Source organism: Meleagris gallopavo, chromosome 2 (genome assembly GCF_000146605.3).
Source record: "Meleagris gallopavo isolate NT-WF06-2002-E0010 breed Aviagen turkey brand Nicholas breeding stock chromosome 2, Turkey_5.1, whole genome shotgun sequence".
Lineage (NCBI taxonomy): Eukaryota > Metazoa > Chordata > Aves > Galliformes > Phasianidae > Meleagris > Meleagris gallopavo.
This window is the reverse complement of record NC_015012.2, coordinates 79,045,280-79,054,304: the sequence shown is the minus strand read 5'-3', so window position 1 is coordinate 79,054,304 and position 9,025 is coordinate 79,045,280. Positions and strand designations below refer to the sequence as shown.

The following is a 9,025-nucleotide window of genomic DNA, read 5'->3' as shown; positions in this document are numbered from 1 at the left end:
TGAATAATTTAGCCTGTTAACTATACTGGCTCTGATGTGTTTTTCCAAGTGGATATAAATCTTTGTCCCCTCCAATGCTTTCTTGCAGCCAGGTTCTGGGACCAATTTCTTCTCCTATTCTCTCAACCAAGTTTTATGACCCCTCAACAGAATCATCTGCTCTAGCAGAAGAGCATCAGGTCCAAGTGAATGAAAGCATGTGTTGTATTCCGCTGCCTTGGTGTACGCCGAGAAGGAAAGGCAATTCCAGTGGGCTTCATCGCTCCCTGATAACACCAGGACCTCTGCAAAGGAAGAGATGTGCCTATGTTTGGTGGACAAGAACACCCCCTGGGCAGTGTGGAGCTTTTGAAAGCACTTCTCTCTTTTCACTGATCATAAAGCTCCCTTTATAAGAAACACATGATATTATATTCAGTGGACTGGATTCCTCTCGCCCTCCTTTATTCCTTCTTTCTCTTTGTCCCTTCCCTCCCTCTGTTTACTTCCTCCCTAGGCCAGGTGCCAAAAACGCTAGTGCAGCAGTACCTCAGCTATCAGCTTAAATTGTCAAACTGGTTTCCACCTCTTTCATTTCAGAGAGCACTGTAATTGCAACTCCTCTTATTTTAGGTGATGATAGTATTTTAAACTCAGAATTATGTAAAGAAATGGAGATAACGCTGAACCGCTTAGCTGCAAAGGGGTGGCTACAGACCAAGCAAGGAAATGTTTGCATAAATCCTATGTAGGCAGATTCTCACCTAGAAAAAAGCCTGCATTTCTGCTAAAATATTCAGAATCTCTCTGGCATCCACCACAAGGCAATTGTCAGGCTTGATTGGTCCAGCAGGGAAGGCTTTTGCTTTCATTTCTGTGCATTTGGTGCCAGCATATTTCCCTGACAAGTGATGCGAGAGGTGACTGGAAGAGTTCATTGACCGTGGAGATGCCTACGCAGGGAATCACTTTCCTTCTTCTACAGAGGTGAGTAGAAGCCTGCAGACACACTGAAGAGAATGGGTTGGCATTGTGTTCAGTTTTTGACAGTGCCTAGGTTGCATGGGCTGGTGCTCTCAAGCATTGCAGGTGGAACGATGCATGAGTCCCGATAAGAAAGCTGGGAGGTATCCCAGAGGGGGAAGCTTGGCTGAAAAAATGCCTTATAACACAATTCTTTATTAGTAAGGCTAAAAATTCATGGACAAAGGTGTCCCAGAATCCTGTTTAATGCTTTGGTAACTAGGTGGTAGGTAAAAAGTAACTTTACATTTACTAAATCAGAGAAACTTGATTAAGCTGCTGTTTGCTTCTGCTGTGCCTATTTTATCAGGCATTGGGAGGCAATAGCAGAAAAGGAGACAGACTATAGGTTATGCCAGTTCTATATGGATCAGGCTGGGCTTCCTAGTGTCTTATTTCCAGACATTTGAGTGTTTGTGTGGCAGGATGGCAGAGGGAGGTTTATTTGGTTTTCTTCTAACGGTGGCAAATTATAAAGAGAGTAGGATTTCAGTGAGGTGTGTTTCAGCTCTTAATATGTTTTAATTTATCTACTGTATTTATCAATTCAATCAAGAATAATCTTGAACAGAGAATCTAAGGATGAGGCTGGAAAGGATTGGACACAAGGACAGGATTGACTTGCCTAAGCAGTGGTTTGCAGTCCAAGGTATTGGTAAGGGGAGCAATGAGACACGGCATTATCCAGCAAGGATAAGAGAGATGTTTTATGGAGGCTGACTGCAGGGTTGCTGACCTTATCAAAGAAAGATTTCTTATACTATGTGTAAATGAAATTTTTAAGAAAAAAAAAGAGAAACATTAAACATTTTGATTTGTTACTGGAGAAATTCTGCACAGCATGTCTCATAAGCAGTATAGCACGTGCCACTATGATGAGAGGTAAAGCAGAATATCCTTTGGGAGGTGGAGTGCACTGGGACAATTGAGCATCTGCACTAGAAGCCTCTTGCATGGAATCAACATTGGTTTGTTCATTCTGCTTCCCTATGAAAACATTTTCCAAATATTCACATTTTATGCAGAACTGATAGTTAAATTTCTCTGCCATCTCCTTAGCTGCTCTGCTTTCCATCTGAAAATATCTATTTAAACTCTGTTGTAGCCTCCCAAAAACCTGGGATGTTCTGATGAAACCTATTCTGCTGCAAATCTCCCTGCCCAGGTGATACTGGAGATCTGTTTGGAATTGCAGATGTAAGAATGATATGTGAAGTTATTTTCCCATTTTAACATGAATTCACTCACTAAGGACAACATCTTCATTACCCCACTTTAGCATGCATGCCTGCTAAATCCATTATTCATAGAATCTGTATGGCATTAGCAGAAATTTGCCTATGTGCTCCTTCAGATATGGGTTGTCGCTGCATAACCTCATCTAGCCAGCTGTCATACTGTGGGTAGGTATGTGCAGAACAGTTCTAAAAGAAGCAAAAATGCTTATTTTTACGGAACATTTAATTTCAGGTAACACCGTATGTTACAATTGTGAGTCTAGAAATATTAAGAGCTGGCTTGTAAGGTGATCTAGTTTTATCTCCCGCTGTTTGGAAGCCAATCTTAGTTGTCTCCTTAAGATAAAACAAGCCACTAATGATGTCCCAGTAAAGAAACACAAAGAAATAAAAGCTGCTTCTTATAGGTGGTCGTTAAAAATTAGAAAAACATTTTTCAAAAGAGAAAAGCATATATATCCCTAGGAAATGTACTGACTGGTCCTGTGTCTCATCTGCAAAGTGTTTCCTATGTGGAAGAGCAGTGGCTCTGTAATTAGGGATTGCTCACACAAGTAAAGGTTTGTGTGATACCTAATAGTCTCTTGTTCATTCAAAAACCAAACAAACCAAATAAAAGCAGTTGTTTGCATAGGAGAAGGCTCTTTTAAAAACTATTTAAAAAATCAAAGAATTAATAAATGGTTTGGGCTGGAAGGGACCTCAAAGCCCACTCAGTTCCAACCCATGCTGCCACCCACCAGATCAGGCTGTCCAGGGCTCCATCCATCCTGGCCTTGAGTGCTTACAGGGATAGGGCAGGCAGTCTGTGCTAGGGCCTCACACCCCTCTGAGTACGATATTTGTTAACACTGTCCAGGCCAAAAAACAAAAAAACAACAACAAAAAAAAAGGTTTTGAAGTTTCCAATCAGACATGGGCTTTTGCATACACTGTCAGACTTTTTTTACTTCACTTGTCTTCCTGGGTGAGACAGTCACTCAAACATGGGATCAATGACGCTGATCGATACCTCGCCCAGTATTGTGAAAGGTCATACATCATTGTCTCCTAGCACTAGGGTAATTTGCAAGCAGATGCTACTTGTATTGGAGCGGTGCCCAGAGGACTCAAGCAGGATGCTCAAGCACCACTCCGCTGGACAGACACAAAAGAAAACAGACCGTACTTACCGCTGAGATAGGAAGGAGCTGTGACAGCAATAAAAGGCAGGCAGCGCAGGCTTGTGAGGGAAGGGGTAAGTGAAAATAATGGCAGAGGAATGGCAGAGCAAGGCGGTGCCTCTGAGCCACTGTTCCCTGAGGCTGAGAAAAGTCTGTGAGGGGCAGCTCATTAGAAGACTGCAGCTGCTTCCAGCACCTAAAGCAATAAGTAGATTCTTTCAGAGGAGCTGGTGCCTGAATGTTTCTGAAAATCTCATAGCATGGGGAGCCCTGAGCTTCTGAGTGCTGTTGAAAACTTGGTGTTTGCTTAGCAGCTGACTTGCAAGCTAAACCCATCCAAAAGTCTGTGTTTCGGTGCGGCCGTTTGCAGCGTGAATCAATGCGTGTTCCTCCTCCGTGTCCATTACCAGGCACTGTTGTCTCCTAGATGTGGGAATTACTGATGTCATCAAAGGTTAATAGCAAAAGAAATAATTTCATTTGTAAGTACCCCCAGCTGAGAAACTGTTAATCACACCCCAGGAGAGCTTGCCAGCTTGCATTTCTGAAGATGAAAGGAAAGAGCGTTCTTGCCTGTTGTTTTACAGCGCTGACTAATGAGAGTGGGTGTCTTGCTATTTCATATGGTGTTCAGAAATGAAATATAGCAGTGACCGTCTTGAAGTGTTGCTGCATTTTCATACACTTCTGGAAAATGGCGTACATGAATTATATTCCATATATACAGAAACTCTGATCTTTCATTAGGTTATTAAATCTACTCATGCATAAAAAAATAATATTTATTTGCAGGTGAAGGTAAAAATATGGAGTGAAATTGAGCTTCACAGCTGGGGATGGATTTCAGGGGCTGTGAAATCAGAACTTAGAGAGAAACACATTTTAAATATTTAATTAGTAATTATAATTTCTTTAAATATATCATCACAGTGTAGTGGTATTTGTTGTTTCTCTCTGTGAACACATTTATTTATCAATTTTCTATTGGAAAACATAAGAAAAAACATCAGAAAGGTAACGTGATCTCTGTCATTGAGTGTAATGAAATGTTTATTAGCTGCCTCAGTTACTGTGTGCGAGTACTTTCATCTGACTGTCACTAGACTGTGGGTATACAACAGGGTAGATCACAAAATTGTATAGTTTGCCCCATTTCCAAATTCTGGGTGACGATTTATTTTCTAAAACTGGAGAAGTCATGCAACTTCTAAGATGATACATGATCCAAATTAATTCATAACATTAAGTTTTGAATTATTGACTATTCTGAATATTGAATTGTATCTCATAATCATATATATGACCAATTTTCTTCAATTAGTGTGAGTGGCTTTCAAAGCAACATCAACTCTTCTGCACAGACTGCAAGATTTATAGCTTTCTTTACATTTGTTGTAGGTAAACACAGCCGTGATATCCTGCAAATAAGGAATTTGATGGCAAATCCATCAGCTGAATCTTTGGTTCATTGGCATATATATATTCTGGAGATGTACTCAGTTATAGTTGAAAGTATAAATTAGAATGAAACATAAAAGAAGGCTAATATGGGAAACATCTTTTTCAAGATGAGTATTTCACCATTAAAAAAATCCAAACAACCCTAGTTCAAACCATATTGAAGATTTTGAGAACAAAAAACCTTGACATGACTAATTTTTATGCAGTACAAATTTGACATTAAGAGACATTCTAAGAAAATGGCCTATTGATTATACTAGACTAGATTGTGATTGTAGTATTCACATGGAGCATCCCTTCCTAAATGAAAATCATTGGATTTACTCTTTTCTTTGAAGCACGCAATAGTCCTTACTGCAATAACAGCCTGTGAACAACCCGACCCATCTAATGGTGAAACGCTGTCAAGTTTGTTATTCCAGAGAAACTCTTCTTCACTGTTCGTATGCCACCACTGAAGGTCTTACTATCACAAAAGCACACAAACTGGACCTTGACACTATTCATAGAATATTTAGTTGGCAGAGAAGAATTAGAACTTGACTTGTGACTAATTGCTTAGTTTTTTTCCTAAGAATGAGCTGACCTTATCTTATGCCATATGGTCCATATTTTTATATAACTCCTAGGAAATCCCAAGTTGTCCTCTAAAATGCAATTACTTTACAATGCAGCTATTATTAAAGATCTTACCAAAGGTCTTGCTTTCAAAATAAATTTACAAAAGCCTGAATCTACATCCCAATCCTAATCCAAGAACTAAATATTTGGAATATCTTATTTTGGCAGCATTCACCTTCTAAAATGTGAAGATCGATTTGCAAATAAGAATCTAGTCATCTTCAAAACTGAGTAAGTGATCCCAAACTGATGTTTTAATAATTTAGCAACTTTAAAGAGAAACTTATTAACTATTTCCAACTATGGGAAACTCTCATGTACCATAAATATAAATCCCTTAGGCAAACTGGCCACAAATAAATTCTATACCTCCTGAGAGAATTTATACCATAGTACCAACATGTTTTCTGAGGGTATTTTGTTTGAGGAGGTTAGAGGTAGCAACTTTATATTTAATAATGAAAAATGTATTGCAACATTAACTACAAAGAGCCCACTCCTATTCCATAACCATTAAAATGCAGGAAGTCACCTATTCAATAATGCAGAATTGTTGTGTATTAAAAATTTAAATCTATAAATATTAATAAAGCATAGGTCAGTCTTTTAACCAACAGAGGTTGTTGTACACACAGCTATCATTGTAAGACTTACAGGTCATGCATTTGTTATGACATGGAGCAAAACAGGCATGATAAAAGGTAGTTGTCTGATAAAGGAAATTGTGATTCTTTTTTCAGATGAGCAACAAGGACAAGAAATCCTGGAGTAACTCAGGGGTCTGTGGTTGTCATTTGTGAAGGACACATTCATGTTTCAATCAATCAAGCCAATATGCTGGAATGAGCTTTGAAAGGCCATGGCGTGAAGGTGCTTATAAAGTGACAGTGGCCAAAATTACCTTCACTATATTCGCTCCATGACACCACTTTGACAGAGTTTAAAGGCCAGAAAAATTACATTATTTGTTAGTTCCTTGGTCTGGAAAGGCCTGGCCAGTCTATACCAAACGTATCCACTATCATCAGAGAAGTGATTGCCATGCAGGTGAATGACACTGCAAATAAAGGCAGAAACATATGTCTGCAACATGAAGCAGAAGGGTGAGTAGTGGCTATTTCATTCTCTTCTCCAGTGCCATGCGACAGGTCTGCTGCCATATCATACAGGGAAGATGTAGTGTGTGTGGTGTTCATCTGTCTGTGTGATGTGGTTGGAAATGAGACAGCAGTAGCTTTAAGAAATACTTTTCCATTTGTGGAATTAGTTATGTTCATTTAGAATAAATATTTATTGAGAATGGATCAGGGGGCAGGACAGAAAATTTCACTGTCATGGTGTCAGGTGGAAATTTAGAGAAAAACTACTTATGCTGTGAAGGAGAGGGAACTTCAAGAAGAACATGAAGGAGAAGGAAGGACAGACTTGTAATATCTTAGTTTGGGAAGTGTGTGAGGATGACACAGACCTCCTGAGTTCTCTGAGCCAAAGCAAACAGCACAGACTGTGGACATACTGGGAAAAAATAGCAGAGTCTCAGGAAGATGCATTTCTGCATGTTTGGTCTGGTTTCATGGTTGTAGTTTTTTGTGCTTTTTCTTTTTTTGTCTTCCATTTTTCTTTTTCATAGAGGCTGATGGTCCTTCCTTCTGTCTGCTTGAAGTAGAGTGGTGAGAAACCGCAGGCCAGAATAGGGGTGCAGTTCTCCTACACGCTACAGATAAAGCTGATATTCTCATCCCACACATGTTGCCCTTTGGCAAAATCAGGAAAGCACATATGTTTTTAACATTTCACAGAATGACAGTGTTGAGTATCTTCCCAAACTACTCTGCATAATATTTCTCTGGCACTGGACCTTGGTGAGCTCAGCAGCACTGAGGTTCAGAGTACCCAAGACATGGCCTCTTTGAGTCCCCTAAGAAATGCTGTAGCCAGAATCACCTCACCCATATTCAGAAGCTTTCATCATGCCGATCTGTTTTCTAGAACATCTGATAGCTCAACTGGGGGCCCTCAAATCTCCAGGCTTTAAGAAGCACTCTCCAATGTTTACCCTGCCAGAATTTGCTGAACTGGCTTGAAACAAACCTGATCCATTTAATACATTTAGGAATAACTCTAAAGTAGATATGTGAAGTTTTCTCATTGCTCTTTTCCTGGTTTTTGTCTACTTTTTAATCTTTCTCCTTACCAGTGTTTATAGCTGATATATTGTAGTCACCTTCTCCACATCTACTGAAAGTTCAAACTTCATTGGAAAAATAAGAGAAATTAATGACAGAATAGTTCTTTTTTCTTTCCTTAATATTTACTCTTACCAGGTCCAAAGCTGGTGTACAGTTAGAGAGACCAGCCAATCTAGGAAGAAGAGCAGAAGATCTGGATATCCTCAGAGAATCACTACAAGTTTCTCATCTAGATGTGCAGGTAGGCAACAAATCATGTTAAAAAGTAATAGTCACCTGCATTTACTGCAGATTTTGCAAAACTGTCATTCCAAAGGGAGGAGCCCCTATACGATCCATCTCAAAAATATGATGTGTTAGAGTTTAATTTGGTCTTAGACTAATGAAAATCATAAGTAAGCAATTTCACAAAGTCAGTGGAATGAGAAAAATGTAAGCTTGATGGGGACGACATTCAATTAACTCAATGCTTTGAAATTACTTTGAAATGGAGTGGTTGTTGAAGCATTCTGGCCAAGATTGTGTCTAGTTAGCAAGGTTGTATTTAGTTATCTGACTCTGAAAGTGAAAAGCAATTTCATAGTTGTGTCCTAAACTTCTTCATCAGTGTTTCTTGAATGCTACTTTGTGGAACACTCCCTTCTTGGTGTGGCAGCTCTGCAAAATATTTAGGTCTGCTATTAGCATAGCAGTGAGCGTATAGGGCCCTCTTAAGCTATCAACTGTGTTTTAGAAGCTACAGACAATGCCAGATATCTGGTCTCCTTAAAATCATGGACCTCTTAGAGTGGCCATTTTTAATCCCATTGTAATTGTCTCTTTTGTGATTATAATCTGCTGAACTCTGCAATTCTAAAGCCAAATTTCGATGGATCGGTTGATCTAACTTGGACCTTGTCAGCAGAAGGATGGCAGGATGTAGAGGGAGTGAATTATTGTCAAATATGAAGTTAAGTAGTCTGAGGTTAGAGAAGAAAATATCAGCAAAGCACTTCTAATCGATTTGATATAGACAACCTCATTCACTCATGATCAGCACCCATACTATAAAATAAAACTGCAGGAAAAATCATTCTTGTATACGTTTTACCAACATCTGTGTACTGTCTCATGGTTCCTGCATGACTTTCCAGTTCTGTTTCACTTCACTAATTAGTGCACAGCTCTGACTGTGTTAATACAATCTATGATTCTACGAACCTCGCATAACTTTACATGATTAACACCACTGCAATTTTTATTCTTTGTCATCACTTTAATTTATTGCCAGAGTTTTTTAGTCTTTGATCCATAATTGGATCCTTTCTTCTTTCTCAATTTACAATCTGATCTTCTAGAAATATTGAACTTG

The 9,025-nt window shown here is 39.1% G+C and overlaps 1 long non-coding RNA gene across 1 annotated transcript; it reads left to right on the top strand.

The window, feature by feature from the left end:
* The first annotated feature begins 411 nt into the window (after positions 1 to 411).
* On the top strand, positions 412 to 7,908 carry LOC104909913. The gene is made up of 3 exons (XR_792679.2): positions 412 to 966; positions 6,226 to 6,588; positions 7,810 to 7,908. It is a non-coding gene; the product is annotated as an uncharacterized LOC104909913 (long non-coding RNA).
* Positions 7,909 to 9,025: the final 1,117 nt, after the last annotated feature.